Here is a 24,207-nt window from a genome sequence, read left to right as displayed (position 1 = left end):
ATTTTCCCATATCCCTATGGAGATCGACCCTACTTACGGCTAGCTTCTGTTAGTGTATCTAGGTTTTATTTTTGGTACCTGACGACAGTATCAAATTTTCGCGCCGTTGCCGGGGAGGTGGCGTAATTTTGTTGCTTTTATTGAGTTTGTCTCTCGTCTCAAGGAATTTATTTCTTGAGATTGATCTCTTATTTTTACAAGTTCTTAATTAGTTTTGCAGGATATCTATTCTAGAAGAGAACATTGTCGTACCTGCCTTGCTGTAAATTCTATCTGCTAGGATACCGAATATAGCCAGTCATTCAGAGCCTACAGTGGATTCCCTTCCTAAAGGTTTTCTGTTACCCACTACTGATTCGGGGACCTTTGGAATCCACCCCTCTTATATACAGCTGGTTGAGAGAAATCTCTTCAGGGGGGTGCCTGGAGAGGATCCTTGCAAGCATATAGAGTTATTTACAGAATACTGCTCCACCATTCGTCTAGCTGCTGGGGTAACGCAAGATAGAGTTAAGGGAGTCCTTTTCCCTTTCTCCTTGACTGATGATGCCCGGGAATGGTTGAGAGATTTGGATAGGGAAGCTGCCGGTGTGACTGACTGGAATTCCCTTGCCTTAGCCTTTTACAGACGATATTTCCCACCACAGCGCACTAATGCGTTGAGAGCTCAAATTACTGCATTTGAGCAACTACCTACTGAAGACCTGAACGGGGCTTGGACTAGGTTCAAGAAGCTCGTCCGATGTGTACCTCATCATGGTTTCAAGCGCTGGTTCTTATGTACCCAATTCTACAATGGGTTGTATCCAAACCAGAGAGCTATTCTCGATAATGCGGCCAAGGGGTGATTCCAGAAAAATGTAAAGGATGATCAAGGGTGGCACCTTATTGAAGAAATGGCCATCCACGTTGCTGAATATGGAAATCCTCGAGGAAGTAGGTATGTAAATGAGTTGACAGTAGCCGAGGTGGAGAGTCCTAGTAAAGGGCTAGGAGGTCTGGAGATTATACAAACTACGGGTATGCATGAACAAGTTTGTGCTATTACTGAGCATGAGATAGTTTGTGGTAGATGCGGTACGGAGGGACATGACCCTATTAGTTGTATGGCGGATGTAGAGCGCGTCCGTGCTTATCAAAACTTCAAGCAAGGAGTGCCATTCTCTAAGCTTTATGAGGATTTGACAAAAAAAAGTATTTCTAGCCCCCTTACACCAATACCTCAACCGATTGATTCACCTTCTACAAATGGAGAGCTCGCAGAATTGAAGTCCTTAGTGCTGAACTTGACATTACAGCTCGGCCAGAAGACCGATAAAAGTGATAATGCCATAGTAAAATTGCAAGAGCAAGTGGCACGTCTCTCGCTCGAGCAAGAACAAGCTAATCAATCACCCTCATGTGACCCAATCAATGCCATTAATATCCGAAGCGGTCTTACTCATGATGGACCGAAAATGCCGGAAGACGGGGTTGTGATAGTTGATGATACCCCGGATAAGGAGCCGGAGGAGCTAATAGACGATATCCCTGCTGAATATCATCCTGCAGCTCGATCGAGTGATTTAGCCTCTCCAAGTGCTCGATCGAGTACAATGCCAACTCGATCGAGAAGTGCCCAATTCAAAGATTTCGATCAAGGAGTTAGTTCCTCTCGATCGAGTGACTTGGCAAGAAATGTTGTTCGATCGAGTGATTCTGGGACTCGATCGACATAAGCTGAAATTGAAGAACTCGATCGAGAGATGAATATTCCTCGATCGAGTGATTTTTCTGATAAAACAACTCGATCGAGTGAGAAAACTGCTCGATCGAGTACCAGAGCCGGCGGAACTTTAAATTTAACATCTAATTCCGCTACCGTGTCATGTTTCTTTGCTGCAAAGGTGTCACGTGCTGATAAAGGTAAAGAGAAAGCCACGGGCCCACTCATTGCTACCAGGGTTCCCTATCCGGGACGTCTGAAGGATGCTAAGGTCGAGCGACAGTACGGTAAGTTTTTGGACGTGGTCAAGAACCTCCAGGTAACTGTCCCTTTTACCGAACATATTACCCAGGTACCTACTTACGCTAAATTTATGAAGGATATTGTGACGCATACGAGAGAGCTTAGTGAATTTGAGACTCTTGCATTTATGGAAGAGTCTAGTAATTTACTTTTAAATAAAGCTCCGCCTAAAATGAAGGACCCGGGTATTTTCTCTATTACCTGTACTATAGGCAATAAAGTAATAGACAAGGCTCTCTGTGATTTAGGAGCCAGTGTAAGTGTCATGCCCTTTTCTATCTGCAAGAAACTTAATATGGGTCACCTTAAAATGACTAACATTATATTACAGATGACTGATAGATTAGTAAGACGACCCTTGGGTATCTTAGAGGACGTGCCTGTTAAAGTAGGCAAGTTCTTTATACTAGTGGACTTTATTGTTTTAGATATAGTTGAGGATATCCAAACCCCAATTATACTAGGAAGACCATTTTTATGTACAACTGGGGCCATTATTGATGTCAAACAAGGGCGTTTGACTCTTGCAGTGGGGGATGACGCGATCACTTTTAGTCTGCCTAGTACTCTTGCTCGGCCAATGATTGAGGATACTTGTTATTCTGTTGATATTGTTGACGAGTCTGTCTATGACTTCTGGTCGGGTTCTTTTATAAAGGACCCACTAGAAGCCCTAATGCTTTTGGATGAGTGTGAAGACAACCAAGATAACAATGACGCTGTGTTGGATTTGCTTGAAGATGCTTTAGATGAGCGTGAACTCACCAACGTTGAAGGAGAGAGTGGAACAAATGATTAGTGCTCTCTGCGCCATAGAGGTAAAGGCACCTGAGTGTAAGCCTCTCCTTTCTCATCTTAAATATGCTTTCTTAGATGATACAGAGCAATATCCAGTCATTGTTAGTGCTAAACTTGATGATGATCAGCTGACCGCTTTGTTAGCTGTGCTTAAGAAAAAAAGGAAAGCTATGGGTTATTCTTTGGACGACATTAAGGGGATTAGTCCCGACATTTGTATGCACATGATTGAGCTTGAGGAAGATCACAATCCCTGCAGATAGGGTCAGCGCCGACTGAACCTGAAGATGCAGGATGTTGTGATGGCTGAGGTAATGAAGCTGCTTGATGTAGGTATTATCTATTCTGTTGGTCATTTTAAGTGGGCGAGTCCAGTTCAGGTGGTCCCTAAGAAATGAGGGACTACCATGGTCAAGAATGACAAAAATGAGTTAATAGCTAAAAGAGTAGTGACTGTCTGGCGGATGTGTATATATTACAGACAACTGAACGCCGCCACGAAGAAAGATCACTTTCCCCTTCCTTTCATTGATCAAATGGTAGAAAGGTTAGCTTCTCATAAGTTTTTCTGTTATCTAGATGGGTACTCAGGGTTCTTTCAGATCCCTATTCATCCGGATGATCAGGAAAAGACTACTTTTACCTGTCCACAGGGTGTTTTTGCTTATCGCATGATGCCTTTTGGTTTGTGTAATGCCCCTGCCACCTTTCAAAGGTGCATGATGGGGATATTTTCTGAGTATACTGAGTCTATTATGGAAGTCTTTATGGACGATTTCAGTGTCTATGGAAGTGATTTTGCTAACTGTCTGTCTAACCTTGATAAAGTGTTGCAGCGCTGCATTGAGGTTAATCTTGTGCTTAATTGGGAGAAGTGCCACTTTATGGTCAACGAGGGAGTTGTATTAGGGCACTTAGTTTCTGACAGGGGTATTGAGGTTGACAAAGCAAAGGTGCAAGTGATTCAGCAATTACCTCCTCCTGTTAATGTTAAGGGAGTAAGGAGTTTTCTTGGTCATGCTGGCTTTTATCGCCGGTTTATCAAGGACTTTTCAAAAATTGCTAAACCACTTACACAACTGTTGCTTAAGGATACCCCTTTTGTATTTACTGATGAGTGTCGTTCTGCTTTTAATAGGTTAAAGCAGGCCTTGATTTCGGCGCCAATTATACAGCCTCCTGACTGGGATTTGTCGTTCGAGATTATGTGTGACGCTAGTGACTATGCACTAGGAGTGGTGCTAGGCCAAAGGAAAGACAAAGCTTTGAATGCAATCTATGTTAGAAATCTATATCTCATTATACTCAACATATTCATATATGTTTCAATTTAATTTAGTCACAAAATTAATTAGATCTTATGCATGCAAACATAAGTAAATATAGAGAATAAATCATCATTCTTACATTGGAAATTTCGGATTATTGGGCACAAATGAGTTCTCCTACTCACTTGTTCTTGAGCTCTCCTAAAATGGATGAACAAAGATTCAAGAGTAGAATCTCTCCCAAGGAATAATACCCAAGATAACCTCTTAATAAGATTAATATTATTAATACTAGAACAATATTAATCTAAATAAAATTGACCCAAAAATACTGATTTTGGTCTCTCAATTTCGGTTAAGAGAAGGGAGAAGAAGAATTAATTTTTATCTCTCTAAAACTCTATATTTTAGATGATATTATGAATGAATAATACACTAATCTTTTGATGTTGTGTATTAGGTAAAATGAGCAAAAGACCCTTGGCCTTTTTCACTAGGAATACCGGGTAGGGTGGGGTGGTGTTGGCCAATGCATGATCAAGGTGCTCTTCACAAAAACAACTAGGTTTGCATGGCTATGTATTAGGTTAAATGATTATGTTTTCCACTTAATTAACCAACACAATATTTATCCTAATACACCCTCTATTTCGGTCTATTTAAGATAAAATGGATTCCATTTTATCTTTGTCAATTTGTCAATTTGTCACATGTCACAAGTCATGTAAAATTGTTATGCATTTTTTAACATATTAAAAATCAACGCATTAATAAAAATACGTCATGTACAAAATCGACTTAGTAATTCATAATTACTTGTACCAAAATAATTTACCAATTATAAGTCACAACATCTTGTATTTATAATAAATAATTCATTCAAATGCAATTGTTTCCTTAAACAATAATTTCATCTAAGTAATAAAACAATTCGATCACTTAGACCGTATCTTATTTAATCAAATTATAATGAGATACGTAAATATTACTTCCAAAATCGTCCGTCAATTTTAAGTAATTTAATTAACTCGTATCGTCATACGATCAATTAAATAATCAATTAAGAGTGTTACCCTTTAGGTATGACCTAAGGGGATCAACTGATCACCACCGTCGCACGATAGTAATGTCAAACTCTAGTCAACCAATCATTACCGATATGTGTGGACCAGTTGACTGTAAAATATTACTTCCCAATTGTATTCTTAAAATGAGACATAAACATGTGACCATCATGATCGACAGTTGTGATCGCATTATTGTCGGAGGACACATATTCCAACAATCTATTATACGTGCCAAACTCTGGATGAGGCTCAAGTCAAGTACACCACTACTAAGAAAGAGCTGCTAGTTGTGGTATATGTGTTAGAAAAATTTCGTTCTTATTTGATAGGATCAGAAGTTTATGTTTTTACTGACCATGCAGCGCTGAGACACCTTCTTGCTAAGAAGGAAGCTAAACCACGGCTGTTGAGATGGATACTCCTCCTTCAGGAGTTTGATTTGCAGATAAAAGATAAGAAAGGTGCTGAGAACGTAGTAGCTGATCATCTGCCGCGACTGTCACAACAAGTGGGAGATGATTCTTTACCTATTGATGATTCTTTATTTGCTGTTCTGTCTTCTATTATTAACCAAGATCCTTGGTATGCAGATTTAGCAAATTACTTTGTTAGTGGCATGCTACCACCTGACCTTTCTTATCAGCAGAAGAAGCGTTTTCTTTATAACGCTAATCAGTACTTCTGGGATGACCCTTATTTATTAAAGGAGTGTGCAGACGGTCTCTACAGACGGTGTATTCCACAGTGGGAGACCAAAGCAATATTAGAGGGTTGTCATTCATCTACTTATGGTGGTCACCACGGTCCATCGTGCACTGTGGCTAAGGTACTTCAATCTGGCTTTTACTGGCCTACTTTGTTTGCTGATGCTAAAGTTTTTGTTTCAGCCTGTGATGCTTGCCAACGCTCTGGGAACATTTCAAAGAGGCATGAGATTCCACAAAATGGTATCCTAGAGGTCCAGGTTTTTTATGTCTGGGGCATTGATTTCCAAGGACCCTTCCCGTCTAGCAAAGGTAACAGGTATATCTTGGTAGTTGTAGATTATGTGTCTAAGTGGGTGGAGGCAATTGCTTCACCCCATTGTGATGCCAAGACCGTGATTAATATGTTTAAAAATATTATATTTCCCCGATTTGGTGTCCCTAGGGTCGTCATTAGTGATGGGGGAATGCATTTTAAGGAAAAGAAACTAACTTCTATTTTGTCTAAGGTTGGTGTTCAACACCGGCGTGGTTTGGGGTATCATCCCCAAACTAGTGGTCAAGTTGAGGTCCCTAATCGTGAGATTAAAGAGATCTTAGCTAAGGTAGTTTCTAAATCATGGAAAGATTAGAGTCTTAAACTGGAAGACACATTATGGGTTATAGGACTGCCTTTAAAACACCGATTGGTGCATCACCATTTCGGCTGGTTTACGGGAAGTCATGTCATTTACCTGTAGAGTTAGAATGCAAAGCTTGGTGGGCTATTCGTGAACTTAACTTTGATCCTAAGTTGTGTGGCCAGAACCGTTTATTGCAGCTAGATAAACTGGAGGAGTTTAAGTTAAATGCTTATTATGATAGCTCACGCATCTATAAAGAGAAGACGAAGAGATGGCACGACAAGCGGATCATACCTCGTGAATTTCATGTCGGGCAGAAGGTGTTGCTGTTTAATGCCCGACTGCGTTTATTTCCTGGCAAGCTGAAGTCCAGATGGAGTGGCCCTTATACAGTGACAACTGTCACTAAATTTGGGTCCGTTGAGTTAGAAAATTCCGAGGGAAATAGGTTCAAGGTGAATGGGCAATATGTGAAGCATTACCATGAGGCAAATGATGCAGACAACCGCGTTGAAGTCTTGTACTTCAACAATCCTGATGAGCCAGCTAATTGATGCCAGAAAGGTCTTGCGAGACCTCTTAAACCTGCGCTATCCGGGAGACAACCCGGACTATTTTATTGTATTTCTGTTTGAACTCGTTCTTCTTTTTATGTTGTGTGTTTAAAACTCTTTCTATGATGAACTATCACACATCTCCTAGTCTTGTACTTCCTTTATACGTTTTTGCAAATGATTTGATTCGATCGAGTGGTATTTCTACTCGATCAAACCTTTTGGCCGGAATTTTCACTCGATTCGAGAATCTGCTGCTCTCAATCAAAACCCTGCAAAACCACTTTCCTCGATCGAGCCCCTTTTCTTCTCGATCGAGCACTTCTGGCACCATTTCTACTCGATCGAACTACTCTTAATCTCTCGATCAAGTACATGTATGGTACAACAACTATTTTTCGCCTGATGCGATGTTAGGAGGCTTTACCTGACCTCCCATGTTCATGGTTGGTTTGGGGAGGTCCCACCTTACGCTGTCTTGTAAGTTTTTCAACTCCCGCTATCCTTTTCTCTTTAGTTTGCATTTATTTCCCTATTTTTTGTACAATGAGGGCATTGTACGGTTTGGTTTGGGGAGGTATGCATCCATATCTGTGTCTGCATGTTTTCTTGCATTTCCGCTTGCACGTTTATTCATTTTCGCATGCATCGTTGTTTTTAATTCGAAAAATCACATAAAATTCAAAAATTCACGTTTATTTTGAGTCGGAACGATTGAAATTTGACGCTACTTTGAGTCTTTACCCTTGCCTTGCATATTCTTGACATTTTGTTGGCATGGTAATGTGCATAATTTACGAGTTTTTGTTTCTCTCTTGTCTGAACGAATAGACTTGACTCATTTATTGGAAAAATACATTTACATTCTAAGGTTAGAGCTCAATAAACTGGTGACGTTCATGACCAGTTTCATATAGGATGTGAGTAGTACTCTGTATAAGGCATGTAACATCAATTTGCATAAGCATGAATTCAGTCTTCTTGATACCTGTATGCATTCGGTCTGTGGTTGGTGACACATGTTAGGAGAGGCAGTTCCCTTTATTTCATTTTATCCATGAGCCTCACATAGCCAAATTGCCTATTTTGTCCTGTATAGCTACAATCTATAATTTTGCCTGCCCTAGCCGAGCTAGTAATTAGTAGCTGTTTGGAAGGTTTTATTGCAGTTTGGTTAATTATCTGATCTGATAGGTTGGTGGAAGTGTTGAAGGGAATGAAAAAAAGAAGAAAAATATGAAAAGGAAATAATTGTTATGACAAGAAAAAAATTGGAAAAGAATTGGAAAAAGAAAAAAAAGAAAGACAATATTAAAAAGTCATGTGCCAAAAGCTTATTAGGTTGTGATTTATGCTCCCATGTTCTATTTGTATCCTATGGGGAGTTAAAAATTTTGTGGTGCTTAGTGAGTTATGTGCTGTAAGTTAGCACCGATGTGTATTGATTTATTGAGTATGAAGTTGGGATGTGTTATTAATTTGGATCCGTTACTGTTAGCTTGGCTGCTAACTCCACTATCCAAATTCTTCTTAGCCCATTCTTACCCATTACCTCACTTACCCAAATGTAAGTCCTCGGTATGTGTCCTTGTTATTAGTTGGTTGGAATGCATATGTACGTCTGTAGAGATTTTATTCATGTTAGATTGCATGCATGTTCTTATATGTCGAGTTAGATGAGTGTCTTTACTTCTTTCTATCTTCTACTTATATACTCACCCTGTGCTTAATTTGAGTGATGAGAGACCCGTGAGAGTCCGATATTCATGAGTCTTGCAAGGTCGACGGTTCAGTAGTTTGAAACATTGATTTAACTCGTTTGCACTTTCCATTGGCCGCTTTGTTAGTTGTTGCATTAAACTAGTCTGGGTGGATGATTTGTAGCTGATGAGTTAGTCCCATTCCACTAGTGGTCTTAGTTGCATTCATAGTTTGCTTGGAGACAAGCAAAGGTTTGGTTTGGGGAGATTTGATGCGTGTATTTTATATATGTTTTTTACCTCATTTTTACATGCATTTCTGTATCGTTTATGCGGCGAACAACTACAAATGCCCCCGAATGGTCTATTTTGGTTTGTTTTGTGTAAATTGCAGGTACAGACTAGAAAGGAGCAAAATCGACCCTAAACTTGTCTCATTCGCATGCATTTTGGAGAATTAGGAAACGGAGCACGGAATCCGTCGCTTAAAGACGCGTGAACTGATCTCGGAAGGTGCCAAGGAGTCCATATGCGCTAATATAGCTCGATCGACCAGTTATTTGGTCGATCGAATGCTTTATCCATCAAGAGTTGCTCGATCAAGTTGTTTATCTACTCGATCGAAATGGTTGATTTGAGAAGTACTCGATCGAACTCCTGTTTTACTCGATCGCGAGGAATTTCAAGATCTGTCCTCGATCGAGTGGTTATATTTCACTCGATCGAGAGGTTTTCCTTTCTATGCATGTTTTTTGCCTATTTTCGAGATGGGCTTTGTAATTAGGATATAAACTAGGTTAAGTAGTACGATAGAGTATCTCTTCTTCCGGGGGGACTTTGACGACTCTCTTCTCTCCTTACTCTCTCATACTCTTCCTTAGAACTCTTACTCGGATCTCGCATTTTGTAATCGGTACTTTGATTTTCCCTTTAATCTCAATCTTTTATTGTTCTTTATTGCTTTTCCTTCTTTAATTGACAATTGCTATCTTTAATCTCTCTTTTGTTCTTGTCATCATGTTTACCCTCCATTGCTTATGTATGATTGTTGCTACCTCAATAATAATGTATAGCTAATCTCCTTTGCTAAGACATAGGGGAGCCATGATTTTAAGGGAAGTGTAAATTGAGTTATTAGGTTTAATGCAAATTTAGTCTTTGTTGTTAATCGCTACATATAATTGTTCTTGTCTAATTGAGTCGACGCAATTATATAATAAATTACGTCAAACCTTGACCTAGATCGGAAGAGTGGAAAGGGTGAGACCTGTAGCGAACATTAGGGCACTTTAGTAAGGGCAGAAGCTAAGCTATTTGTGTTTTAGGGCGATTGAGACCGGAAGGAGATATTCATAGCTCCATAGACTACACTTGCATTGACCTGAGACCTTAGATTGCATTGCTAGAAAATCATGGTGAACCGATTGTCTTAGCTGTTTTCTTCCTGCTTGCTTTATTTCAGCTCTCTTTCTTTTTCTCTTTGCTTTGATCTCATTAGATTAGAACAACCAATTCAAACCCCCAAAAACTGGTTACCGTGATGGACTTAGTTAAAGCTGACATTTTCCCATCTCCCTGTGGAGATCGACCCTAGTTACTACTAGCTTCTGTTAGTGTATCTAGATTTTATTTTTGTTACCTGACGACGGTATCATGGCGTTCATGTTTACATGAATAATAGGTACTAGTTGGTGCATTTATGGGGTGAATACATGTGTGAGCTAGCGAGCACTTTGGCCTTGTAGTTTGTTTATTAGGATTGTTTAGACTCACCTTTTATTATATTGTCATTCGAGGGATATATTTTTCCTCAACTTGACTATCACGTTTGTATAATATAATCTTTATTTTAGAAATCTTTATTTGTGTTTTGGATTTTAGTGAACTCGTGCTTTAAAATTTAAAAGTTTCAAAAATTTCCTTATTTCCGCTTGAATTTATAACTTTTGTTTTCCGCGTTATTGCGGGGTTTCACCGTTGGTATCAGAGTCTATGTTGCTCCCGACGCACACACGTGTACCCCAAATTTAAATTTGAACTTGACCTTGAATAATAAATGAGAGATGGGTAGAACTAAGGACCTAAGTTGGTAGTCTCTTTGTGTATGCTTCGTGGTAGATTCTAACATGTTTGTTGATTGTCAATTAATGATTTTTGAACCCTTGGATCAATAACCGTGAGTTTACCTACGTGAAGATCAAGACTTGGTACCTATTGTCGGGAATTGAAGATTTGTTCAACCTTTGAAGAATGCATCTACTTCCTCGAAGATATTCCTCATTCTTTGTGTACCTTGCCTTATTCTTTTACTTCTTGATGCTTATTTCTTCTTCTAAACCACCTTTTCTTTAACCTGGGAAGCTACTCTTGTACCCTCCCAACTTGTCCTTTGGTCCTTGTTTATCCTCCTTTGACGCCTTGTAGATATTTGGTTTTGTGGAGTTTGTTCCTGGTTGAATCGTAACCCTTGCTTTGAGAGGTTGTGATGTTAGAAAGACTTAGGTAGTGTGGGGAGACATACTTAGCGATTCTTATACCTAGTTCCTGGATGAAGTGAGTATAATTGATTGGTGGATTATGTGTGACAAGTGTGAGTTGCTTATGATACTAAGGTTATAGAACTTGGCTTTGTTGTTTATGTTTGGGATTTGAAAGCTTAGTAGGTGGAGCATTGTTACCTTAGGAGTGAACATGGAGTAAGGTTTATGATATGATTTTGGAAACCGATATCTTTAGGATGTTGATAGCCATACATAGATTGGTGTTGCCTTTTGACGTTTGTTGGGTATGAGTATAGCCATGTTAGTAGTTTTGATCTTGTTTTGTGGAAGTCGTTGTGAATGTTTAGTGATTGGGAATTTTTGAATCACAAGCGTGGTGAAGTACTTTGTTTCTTGGAATAGCTGATGTAGAGTGGCGTAAGTTATCTTGTGGAATCCTTGGAAGTGATGTGGTTATGAGTCTTGTTGTTAGGAAGTTTTCGGAACCGCTTAGGATGATGTTGCTATTTGAGATTTGAGTATCTGGCATTTCCTTGTTGTCTAATTTCCTTTTTTTCTTTGACCAAAAGTGTTGCCGTTCATGCCTCTCTTCCTCGCTTCGTCGTGCTCCTCCTTTAAGTTTGATACTCGTAATCTATGAAACTCTATCTTGGACATCCTTGTTGACCTTACTTCGAATAATCCTTAGGAAATTCATCATAACTCTTTTGTTGGTTAAGTTTGGACTCTCTTAACATACCTTGTATTTATGATGTCTAAGTTGTTGTTTTTTTTCTTTCTTTTCTTTTCGTACAATTTCTAAATATTTCAAGCTACCATTTTTGGTTCATTGTTAAAAATTTATGTTACATTTACAAAGCTTTACCTATTTTAAAGGTTTGAAAATGAAAATTTAATTTAGTTTCCTATTTGTTCTTTGAGTATAGACTCCTTTATCATGATCTTTGATTGCTAAACCCGAGTTGTTTTTAATATTGCTCAATTTCTAACTAACTTGGATCCATTTATGATTTCTTTGTCAAAGTTTGAAGTTATATTTTCAAGGACTTGACTCCTTTTTGAGTTTAAAAATGAAACTTTCATTTTTATTTTGGCTTTGGCAAAAGGAAATTTGAGTGGATTATCATTTTCATTTGGTTTTTAACGTTGATAGGATGTTGGGACTCGTTTTTAAAGGCGTCTAATAACTTGTTCTACGCTTATTGGCGAATGAAGTTTTTGTCTTTGACTTGGAAATTTAATGCCCTTGTGTGCACGACAAGAGCGATTTTGTCCCATTAATGAGACTTATACTTTTATGGACACGGGCAACGGGGGCGCTTGGGAACAAGCGTTTGCATTTGCGGAGTCGCCACCAATTTATTGTGGAAAATTGGAAATCGTTCGAATACTTCGTGTCATGTCAAGACACAAAGTAATGACATAGACACTAAGAACTCGTTACCCTTAGCAGTTTATGTCTAGAATGACTCTCATGGATGCCAATGAACACGGATGTTCACAGAGATCTGGAGTAAGGGGTGAGGGTACGTATTAGGAAGCTCTTTTGATCGAACACCTAATCCCGCCCGCCTCAATAGCGGCCTTTACTAATGATTAGGGAAACTATCTATACTTTATATGTTGTTGATTATATGCATGCAATGCAACATCGAAATCCTAGCATGTGAGAATTAACTAAGTCGGTGAACACGTAATTTAGCATACAATTGGGTCGAAGTAAGGATTTAGATTGGTTACATGTGAAAACATATAAACAAACGACAATGAAGAATACAATAAATGTACAAATAATTAAAATTACAATAATTGATGTGTGTCTAATATATGATGTTTTGCACCTCATTTTACACGCATTTCAGAGCTCAATTGAGTAGTTTATGCTACTATTTCCCTTGTTTCGTGTATTTCTTCCTTTTTGTGTGATATTGCAGAAATATGAAGATTTCAGCGGAAAATGAGCCAAATCCGTTCCTAAGTGTTTAGCACAGAATTTAACATGAAGTATTGACTCGAGGAATGAGCTTGGTGCGTGTTTCAAGGCCTAAAGATAGCGGAAGCATGCGCACAAGTTACAAGCATTTGACAAGCAAAGAAGCACTTCTCGACATTGCAGCCTTATTCAGATGGCTATATCTCGGGTTCTAGAGCAGATAATCGAGTGATTCCAATTGGAGTGAAAGCTTATCCTTTTAGCTTTCCAACGCCGCGTAAAAGGCCTGATTTGACCAAGTAACGAAGAAATGGCAGCTGCTTTAAGATCGGTGCGCGCTGTAGGAATTGTCAGAATGCATTACTATACAGCGCCTGTGGTCGATCGACTGGCCTCAGTGGTCGATCGACGACCCCACGAGCTGATGCGCAAATTAAAAGACGAGGAAGCCCATTGTAATTAGGTTTAGGAATAAGAGTGTTACGTGACATCCCTATATAACTTAGCCCCTTCCTTTTCATTAATGATCAGATCATCAGGATCTAGTTCCTATCATTCATTATTCTTAGTTTAGAATTCTCAATAACGTTCGTGCATCTTTGCTTTCGAATTCCTCTTGTTCCTTTGCATCGATAATTTTAATCTTTAATTTCAGTACTGTTTTATTCGTTTCGTAGTATTAATTCTTGCTAGATAGAATCCCAAAGCCAATTTCTCGTTTTATGTTAGTAATTTATTTAGTTAATTTAATCATGAAATCATCTTCTTTATTTGTTAATTTTACTGTTATTATTATCGCTAATATGTCTAGCTAAACACCCCGTGCTAAGATGTAGGGGATCTATGGCGTAGATGGCATTAGAATAGGTGACTCCGCATTAGGGCTTGGTCGATCGACTGGCTTAACTAGTTGGTCGACTGAGCCGGTTAGTCGATCGACTGGGGTAGCTGGTCGATCGACTGACTTCGTGTTTGATTAGCATCGTATAATTCGTTAAGTGCGATATTTAACAAAGAGACCGAGAGGAGACTTGTTAGATGCTTAGTTTTGACCAACCCGTAGATCGAGAGATAGGGAAGGCCATTAATTAACGAGTTAAGACGACTAAATTGCTGAGATCGAGAGATAATGTAATTTAGGCTTTAGGAATCACTAATCGGGGCGAGAGCTAGCATTAGTGAGACTTAGGGACTGGTAGCATAGGTCGAAAGGAGCTACTAGTTAACTTGGACCGAGAGGACTTGTTTTACCCATCCTACACGACTGTATTTCGGACTTACCTAGGATTATGTGCCATCGCAGCTATAGTGAACCGACCGTCTTAGCATTTCTTTTATCATTGTTTACATCTTTTGCAACTTTTATTTATTTATTTAGTTTTTGTTATTAGTTTTAGAATTAATTCACATCAAAACCCTCCTCACTGTTGCCGATAGACTGAAATATAAAGCAACTATTATCGCCCTACCTCCCTGCGGATCGACCCTTACTACCACTAGCTAGTTGTAGTTTGGTTTTATAAATATTATTTTTTTTGCACACAACGACATGCGTCAATACTTACATTGGTTTGATTGATCTACGTCGAAAATACATTTAAAACGGATAATTTGATAAAAGAAAAGGAAAACGATTAAGGTTAGAAAACAGACAAATTATTGGTGATATTACGATTAATATTCGATTAATACGTAAACTAATGAATTAGGTCAAAGCAAGAAACGGAAGTTCAGAGACAGAACTTAACCCGGAACAGGCGCAGCAGTGCTACGTCCCTTGGAAGAGGCGTAGTGGTTACTGCATCTGTTCCTGAGGTGAGCTTTGGCTGTGAAGCTGGAACTACAAATTGTTAATGTTTGTTGATGATTTAATGATCGATTATTGATGTTCGACTCAAGTAGAAGTGATTTAACATATTAATTACATATGAATTTGGTCATAAAAACGATAAAGAACGGACTCAAATTAATTAGAACTAATTAAAGACTAATTGCAAAGTTAATTAAGAATTATGTTTATTAATATGAACTAATTAGGTTTATTTACAAATTAAATTAGACTAAGTGATGATGAACAAACGAAAATATACAAAAGATGAATTTCAAAGACTTGATATGGATGAATCGAATCTCTAAAACTCGGATTTGATTTTAATGACGAAAACCCGCAAATATTAATTATTTAGGATCTAGGTCGGATTAAAAGTGATGAATTATTAATGAATTACGTGTTAAAATTATTATACTAACGAAATAGGAAGAAAACAAGAAAAGACGAAGTAAAATAGATGAATTAATAGAGGACGAAGGAAGAAGAAGAATAGTAGGAACTGCGACAACGTCAGGAAGAGGCGCAGCAGATGCTGCGGTCCTTCGAAGAGTCGCAGCAGTTGCTGCGTTTCTTCTCGACATCTGTCTCCCGTTAATCCGTAAAAAGGTTTGAATAAAAGGGTTTATAAATCGATTTCAAATATGCTTTCGACTTAGATCTTACAATAATTAGTACAAAAGTAAAATACAAATATAAAAGATGGGATTTACACCCTCAGACTTACATGTTTGACGAAACGAGATTAACTAAGTTAACGATTTGTGATTTCTCGACTCGAATGTACGACGAAAGTGCCCTCGTAAGAGGAATTTAAACTAGATTGATTAAGTTGATTGAGTGGAGTTGGTCAAATTGGTCGGTCATGCAAAACGAGGCTGGTACTTAGAAGGATTCGAGCTTACGTGGTCGAAAGTTCAAGCACGTAGACGACAATAAGCAAAGAGCACGGTCTTAGAATGCAAAGGGAGAAGAGAAGGGCGGACACTCGCGTGAGAAATATGAGGAACGAAGGTCCCTATTTATACTAATCACACGGAGGAATTAGGGTTTCGGTAAAACTTTGGAAATAAATTTTGAAAAGATCTTAAAATACGCAGAAAGGAGCTGGGGAAGAGGCGCAGCAGCCACTGCGGCTCTTAGAAGAGGCGCGAGAAGTGTCAAAGCGTCCTTTCCCCAGGAGTTTCCTCCTGCGGAAGAAAGATTTTCCGCGTTTCTGTTATGGAATTGCGGTAGATCTCAACTTCCTTATTATTTAAAATATAATTTCGGAATATATTTTGCCAAAAGATTAAAAGATTGAAATATGCAATAGAAATATCCGGAACATTTCAGAATATTCTGACTCGGCATTTTAAACGGTTATTAGAAAATGAAGACGGTTTTTGACCCGGACTCCAAATGATTTCTAATTACTGTCAAAACGACCGTAATGGCGCGTAGATGACGACAAAGGGGTAGACACAAGTGTATGAGCTATAAGTTGTTGTTAAACTTACGAATTGTCATAAATCGTTCCGTTTACCAAACATGCGGCCCAATCATCACCGGGTTGCTTGCGGGAGGTGCAGAAATGAGGTATTTATAGAGCCCCCACTTTGACTATGGCTTGGACAAGGCGAAAGTTAAAGTATAGCCATAAGGTCAATCGAAGATTACAACCTGACGACTATGGCGACGCGAGGTGGCTCAAGGGGTCTGAGCCAAGGACCTGTCGTCGGGAACGTTTTAGAGTCTGTCGACTATCGGGGAGGGTTGTTTAAAGTCAATTAGACTATGTAAGGAGGCCTGCCAGCCATAAGAAGAGATCATACCAGAGACTTCTTTCTTTAAGGGCAATAAAACGTAATATTGAAGGGGTAGCAGGACATCGGTAGAAACTGCTGGGTGGAATCTGCTTGCGTCGGTCTCAAGCGAACTCCGACAAAACTTGAGGTTGAATCTCCATGTCTCGAGAGGAACAATCGGCTGTCATGAACTCTCGCTGGGGGATTAATTGTGCCGTGTCGAAACACCGTCAGAGAAAATCCGCTCGTTGTTGCAAGCGAAGTCTTGATAAAGTACTGCAACAATTCGCAGTCTGCTCGAAAATACGGGTCCGGATGAAGAATAAACATCAAACGGACCACATATACGATATATGTGTTGAGGAAGATGTGCACCAAAGATGGGCCCACAAATAACGAACTTGTAACGAATTTTTGAAAATCGAATTGGAGGGAAGCTGAGGAAGAGGCGCAGTAAGAGCTGCGACTCTTGGAAGAGGCGCAACACCTGCTGCATCTTTTCCTGGGTTCGTCCCTGTCTGAGTAAAAACTCGATAGAACCCGTGTTTATTCATAATAACAAAACACAAATTCTCTAAAAACTCTCTCAAATTCTGTCGATGTTTTGCCAAAATTTGATCAAAAGCTTGCATTAATTATGATTAATTGAGGTATGTGTCCTATTCTTGCATTAACATCCGTATTTTGCCTGATTTGAGTCGAGAGAATTAGGGTTTTTAACCCAAATAACTCGAAAATGTGGGGCTTTTCCCCAAATGAATTTTCCTTGTGAAATTGACCATAGAAATGGATAGTTGGTATTATGAGGAACGTAACCATGTGTTCTTTTCGAATTTTTATTGAGTATTGAGCATTTTGAGTAAAATTGAGACAGTTTCACAACTGTGTCGTAAATTGCTTCGAAAATAGCCTTAGGATTGCCCATTTGTGACGTAACTTGATATTTGGAATCCTTGTATGATGGGTAAACTTCCTATCATCTCGGATTTTTTATTTGCGACGGCTTTTTCAGGAGACTTTTCTATGGCATAATCGTCGTTATAACAAAATGCTGCCAAAATTTCGACGCAAACCCATGATTAGGCTTGAACTTAGACTTTACTTGACCCACATTACCACATGAGCGTTCGGGTTTCGAGAGAAACGGCCAAAAATGGCGAAAAAAGAGCGATTTCGGTTCTTGAAAGTTTGAAAAATACCTTAACTAAGGCTCGCCGTCACTTGACGCGGCCTAGTTCCCTCTAATTTTGCAGGTGACGAGGCTTATACGTCAGGGAGAGCTCCCATGGACGTGATTACTGGTTTCGACCCTTCTCTTATGTTTGAGGAGGCATTAAAGGAGGCTTTTGCTGCAGTGGCTGTTGAGGAGGAGGGTGTCGAGGAGGAGGTTGCTGAGGAGGAGACCCCGAGACGGGCCAACGTCGGACGAGGTGGTCGTCAGCTGAGAGGAGCACCCGAGTGGGCTGAGAGATGGGATAGCCGACATCTTATCTGGGCAGTGTTGAGTCACCTGTGTTATAGGACAGTGAAGATCTTGGTAAATCTCGAATTCATCATTCTTTCATCATTTTTCTTTTGTCATTCATTTGTTATTCATTTGTCATTCACTCGAGCTAAAGATAGCTTTGCACTGAATCAAAATAGGAGGCCGGGAACATGAGGTCCTTTTCTGGCTACACGACGATGATGGAGGCTTACAAGACTCTGTCGGCGGAGGAGCCTAGGCCATCATCGAGCTTGGAGCTTTTGCAGCCTTGGTGGGAGCGTGGAGGGAGATCAAGGGAAGGAAGCTTCGGGCTAACCTTTGCCTGATTCGAGCCTTTCTTGATCGGTATTGGGACATGACCTCGACCTTTCACATGCCTTTCTACGAGGTCGGGGTCACGTTGGAGGACTACGGCATGATTTCTGGTTTGCCGTGTGGAGCGGAGGCTGTGGTGTGGTCGTTGACGGCCATGAGGGTGGACTCGGCTGAGGCTAGGAGGCTGATCGGCTGGAACCTGGCGGCGAGTGCTGCTACGGTTCCCGGGTTAGTGCCGAGCACTTACGTCAGGGATTACTTTGCTAGCCGGATCCCGACGGTGGTGACGATTGACGGGAGGGAGGAGGCTCTTCCTCCTTGCACTGCAGAGTAGAGAGCTCGCCTGTGGCTCCGGTGGTTCTTGTCTTCACTCTACCTTGGAGACAAGGGGGAGAGGTTGTCGACGAAGCTTCTTCCCTTCCTTTCTGACTTGAGTGACCTGGGTCATTGGGACTGGGTCACTCCTGGCTTTGCGGTCCTCACTCTCTACATGATGGCCATGGTTCGCTCTGAGCTGCTGGAGAAGGGGACTTCTCCTGCTACTCGTGGCCCTGGATTGCTGTTGTAGGTATGAACCTTCATTTTGCATCATGAAAGATCATTTTCTCCTTATCGAATCATGAAAGATCATCATTGATTATCTAGCTTTGCAGGCGTAGGTGCACTCCTACTTTCCGGGCTTTGCGCCCAAGAGGACGGAGCCGGGGGCGAGAGCTTATCCTATTGTGAGGGATTGGGTGATGTGTCGTAGGAAGAGCCAGCGCTCTTCTTACGAAGTCTGTCGACCGGGCGTGAATGCCCTGAAGTTGAGTGACGTGAGTATTTCTTGATCACTTTCCTTTATTTGTTTATTCCTCACTCTTTTGAAGCGATCATAAGAATGACCTCTTGTTTGCTTGTCTCAGTGGGTGCCCAGGCCTTGGGCGGACTATGCTGGCGCCCCTCCTTTCGTAGCTGAGGTCCTTCGACCTAGGAGCTCGAGTCGGTTGCTGCTGAGGACGTCGATGGGTCCAGTGTGGTATCTGGGCGAGCGTTTGACTTGTCAGTGCTCCCGTAACGCTTTCACGGTTCCCATCGATCCTCCTCGGACGATGTTTAGGGAGCCTTCTGATGCTGAGAGGGAGGCTGACCTGGTAGACGTCGGTGGCGACGCTCTCCTTCTTCCTGGCGAGGATTACTCTGCGTTCACTCGCCAGAGGCTAGCGTACTGGCCGGTCGTGGTAAGTACTTTATTTTTCCCTTATTTGAGTTGACTTGATAAAACGATGAATGATCATCAAATAAAGAAACCATTTTAATTTTGCAGGAGGTTGAGGAGGCGGGCGTCGAGCCCCCAGCGTACCCCGAGACCCTCGAGTACACCGACGCGGCGAGGATGACGACGATCTCCGAGCTTCGCGACTTTGGCGAGGCGGTGACAGATGCTGGCCTGGATGAGTGGCAGCATTTGATACGGAGGGTAAGTTCCCAACTCAGTTAGCTTTTGTATAAGAATACATTTGTCCATTTTTGTCCATTTATTGAGAATATTTGATTATTGAAATGCAGGTGGCGCCATCTCGGTTCGTGGCTTTGTGGAGGGTAGCCAACTGGCTTCGGGCTACTGCCATCGAGGCACTTGCTGGTGGTCGAGGACGACAGATATGAACCTTTCGTTTACTTTATTTTTGAATTTTCTAATTTTCTTTGCATTTGAAACGATTTATATGAGCCATTTCTCTGTCATTTGTCGAGGGAGCGCGACCTGGAGCGTGAGCTAGGGCAGTCCCAGGAGGAGACGGCTCGCCTGTTGAGGGAGTTGGAGGTTCAAGACGCCGAAATTGCTGCTCTCGAGGCGAGAGTTACTAAGCTAGGCGGCGACCAGTAGTAGTTGCTTTTATTTTTTGTTGCTTCTGTTGTCGGCTGTACCACATACGTTCTGTACATTTTTAGGACTTTTATTTTGGACTTTTGGACTTTGTTTCGGGCAAGAGCCCCCAGTTTGATATACATATGACCTTTTGATTGTATATATGGCGGCCTGAGTGCTTTTGCTGCTGGGTTGTCTTGTTTTTATCTACAAGTTAGCTTTGAACAGGTTTGGTAGATGACGGTTTACGCCGTCATGCTGCCGAAATTTACATATAAATTGCACATAAAGCACATATTTGTACACATGGCCTAACTAGCGCAAAATAAGGAAAAGACCTGAAAATGCAAAAGAAATTTACCGAAAATGACCGGACGGTAGGGAGGGCTACCCCCTAAAAAAACGAAAAGAACAAACGTATAAGTTTTAAATGAAATGTGAAACGGGAGTGAAAGAAAAATGAAAAGAAATGGGTAAGTTTGAAATAAAATATGAAACGGGAGTGAAATGATTCCCCCAAAAAAATAAAAAAGAAATGGGTAAGTGTGCTTGTTTTACGAAAATGTCGATTCCGCCTCGAAAAGCATGCCCGTAAGATTAGGAAACACAAAAATATGGTAATTTGACGGAATTACCAAAAATAATAACCTATAAGAATAGGAAATTATGTTTAAAGGAATTAGGAAAGATCCGACGCGGAAAAACCACAGAAACCCTCTGAGGAAGAGGCGCAGCACGAGCTGCGACCCTCCGAAGTGGCGCAGCAAGTGCTGCGCCATTTCCCCAGCTTGTCTGTTCTGACAGGTTTTAGGAAACAACTTTTAGTATAAATATAGACGTCGATGGAGTTTTTATTCACACAATTCTTCCGTCTTTCTTTCGTCTATTACATAAAAACTCTCCAATTATATAGAAAATTTTCACATAATGGATGCCTTGGAAAACCGTCTCAAAGAATGGACAAACGAATTTACAAATGTCGAGAAGCATGATATGGGTGCTTTCAATTTGGGGTCGATTTTGAGCTTGAAATTGGTGAAGGTTGTAAACCCATTCTTGGATGTTTGTCTCAAATATTGGGACCCTAATTTCCACGTGTTTGCCTTCCCTGGAGGTGATATCTGTCCTTTTCCTGAAGAAATTGCTGCAATTGGTGGATGGGACCCTGAACATATGCCTGCTATACCCTCTAGCTCTCAAGAGTACAAAAACAAGTTTAGAGATTTGCTTGGACTGACTAAAGCTGAGGTTGATCGTCTTGTGACCTCAAAAGGAGTCCGAATGCTTGATTTCATCGACCGATTTATAAGCAGGGAAGACCCTTCTATCTCCTATGTTGCGAGGCGTAGGGCATTCGGGTTTTGCTTATTGCATGGTTATGTCCTCCAAGGGCATGTTGATAAGGAGATGAGAGGTGATCCTCGTTATCTGAGCTTGGTTGAGCAAATGGAGCTGCGCAGAAGCCCAGCTTGTCTATGTTTAGGAGAGATCATATTGGGATTGGGTAACAGGAAAAGCAACCGCGAGCTACCTTATTTAGGAAGTCCTATCATTCTGCAGGTAAAAAGTGCAACCTTTTTTTTTTTTCTTCTTTTTTTGTTTCGTTTTTTCGTTTTCGTTTTTTTTTTGTTGGATACTAATTCCTGCCTTGGTAGGTTTGGCTCATGGAGCGTCTGCGGTTGATCGAGCCCCAGTTAATGTTCCTGCGTACCATGCTCGGTCGATCGCAATGAGGACCAGAATTTATATGGTGGACTTCACCCAGGTTTGCAACTATTGGGAGAACAATTTGAAGAATGAGGATGGCCCCTTGATCAGATGGATTGTGCCATGGTGGCATCTCATATCAGTTACTGGAGTATCGTCTTCAGATCCTACTCGATCGGTGCGCATTCCTGGCATGGAATTAATGATATGCATCTTCCCGAAAAGACGGATGAGGCAGGTTGGCTTAAAACAGAAGATCCCAAAGCTCGATATTGTTCCTCAGACTGCAGTGGCACTTACCGCCGAGAGTCGTAGAGAATGGGCTCTCAAATGGGCCCAGAGAAACATGTGGTTCCTAAACTCTTCAGCTAGTTCATTATGGGTATCGGATTCCTACTTGCAGTGGAGGAAGGCTACTACTCCTGAGGAGCAGGAGAAGTTAAGGAAGCGCGAGCCCGTTGATTACAAGATTCGTGATGTAGCAAAGGAGAAGGAGAAGTATTTGACCGAGGAAGAGGAAGAAGCCGGATTCCAACTTGTTCATTCGTCGAAGAAACCGAAGACTTCTCCTGCCGTTGAAATGGTGGTTGATCGAAATAGTAAGGCTAGACCGCGAGAGAGACCGTTGGTTATTATGTCCGAGATAGCACAGGAGCGCCCGACTTGTGGTCGAGATAAGAAGTATGACAAAAATGACAAAGGCAAGGGAAAGATGGAAGAATAGCCTAAGTCGTAGTATTATTTATTATTATTATTATTGGTAATAAACGGTGGGGGTTTTTAGGATCCTGACCTATTTATTTTATATTATGTGACGTACTATTATTATTTATGGAAGGAAAATGAATAAAAGATTATTAGCTATGAAACCATTGTGATTTTCTTTTATTGTCGAATTCCAAATGCACATGCAAATGTCCTTCTATTTACATTTAAAATAATGGGTTGTATCCCGTAAAGCATTGCCTACGTATTCATTAAAAAAATGAAATCAAACCCTTGCGCGTAGTTCGAGTAAATGTAAAAGAATAATTGTTCTGTGCAAGAGCTTATAACGAACTTGAAAACGAGCATGAGCTTTACTTACTCCTAAAGCATAATTCATTTTATTTGATGATATGAGGATGACGAATTGTCAGAATGCAAGAGCAAGGTGACATAAGCTTTATTCCAGTGGGCCAGGGGCCGTTGTTTTTATTTCGTGCCGCATGAGCGACACGTGGTGTCAGGCGAGGCGCGTTTTTGTCCTATTCTAGGCATAATATCGTTTCAGTTGGTCGAGGTTAGTTGGGTTGGCAAATTCATTCCCATTTAGGTCTGTGATTCTAACCGCACCCCCCGAGAGTATGGACTTGACCAAGAATGGTCCGGCCTAGTTGGGTTTGAACTTTCCTCGTGGATCGACAGGTAAAAGAGCTCTGACTGATTTGAGGACTAAATCTCCTTCTTTGATGTTTCTAGGCTTAACCCTTTTGTTGAAGGCTCGTTTGATACGTGCCTGATACGTTTGCACATTGTGTAATGCATGCAATCTTCGTTCATCCAAGAGGATGAGTTCTTCATATCCACTCTCTTCCAATCAGCTTCTGGGATTTGACTTTCGAGTAGAATATGCAAGGATGGGATTTCCAGTTTAACTGGTTGCACGGCTTCCATGCCGTAATTCAAATAGAAAGGAGTAGACCCGGTGGGCGTCCTAACGGATGTGTGATATCGCCATAAAGCGAACGGTATCTTACTTGGCCAATCTCGATAATTGTCAATCATTTTCTTGAGGATTGTGACAACGTTCTTGTTGGCTGCCTCTACCGCGCCATTAGTTTGTGGTTTATATGGTGAGAAATGGTGGTGTTTGATCTTGTACTTGGCTAGCAATTGTTCAGTCTCAGCCTGGAAATGTGATCCATTGTCAGTGATGATCTCATGTGGGCAACCATATCGATAGATGATATTGGTTTGTATGAACTTTGCCACGTTTTTGGCTGTGAGACTAGTGTAGGATGCTGCTTATACCCATTTGGTGAAATAATCGATTGCGACCAAAATGAAACAGTGACCTACTGTTCCGGCTGGGGTGAT

This window comes from Silene latifolia, chromosome 7 (assembly GCF_048544455.1).
Source record: "Silene latifolia isolate original U9 population chromosome 7, ASM4854445v1, whole genome shotgun sequence".
Taxonomy (NCBI): domain Eukaryota; kingdom Viridiplantae; phylum Streptophyta; class Magnoliopsida; order Caryophyllales; family Caryophyllaceae; genus Silene; species Silene latifolia.
The sequence above is the reverse complement of the archived record's forward strand: the minus strand, read 5'-3'. Positions refer to the sequence as shown.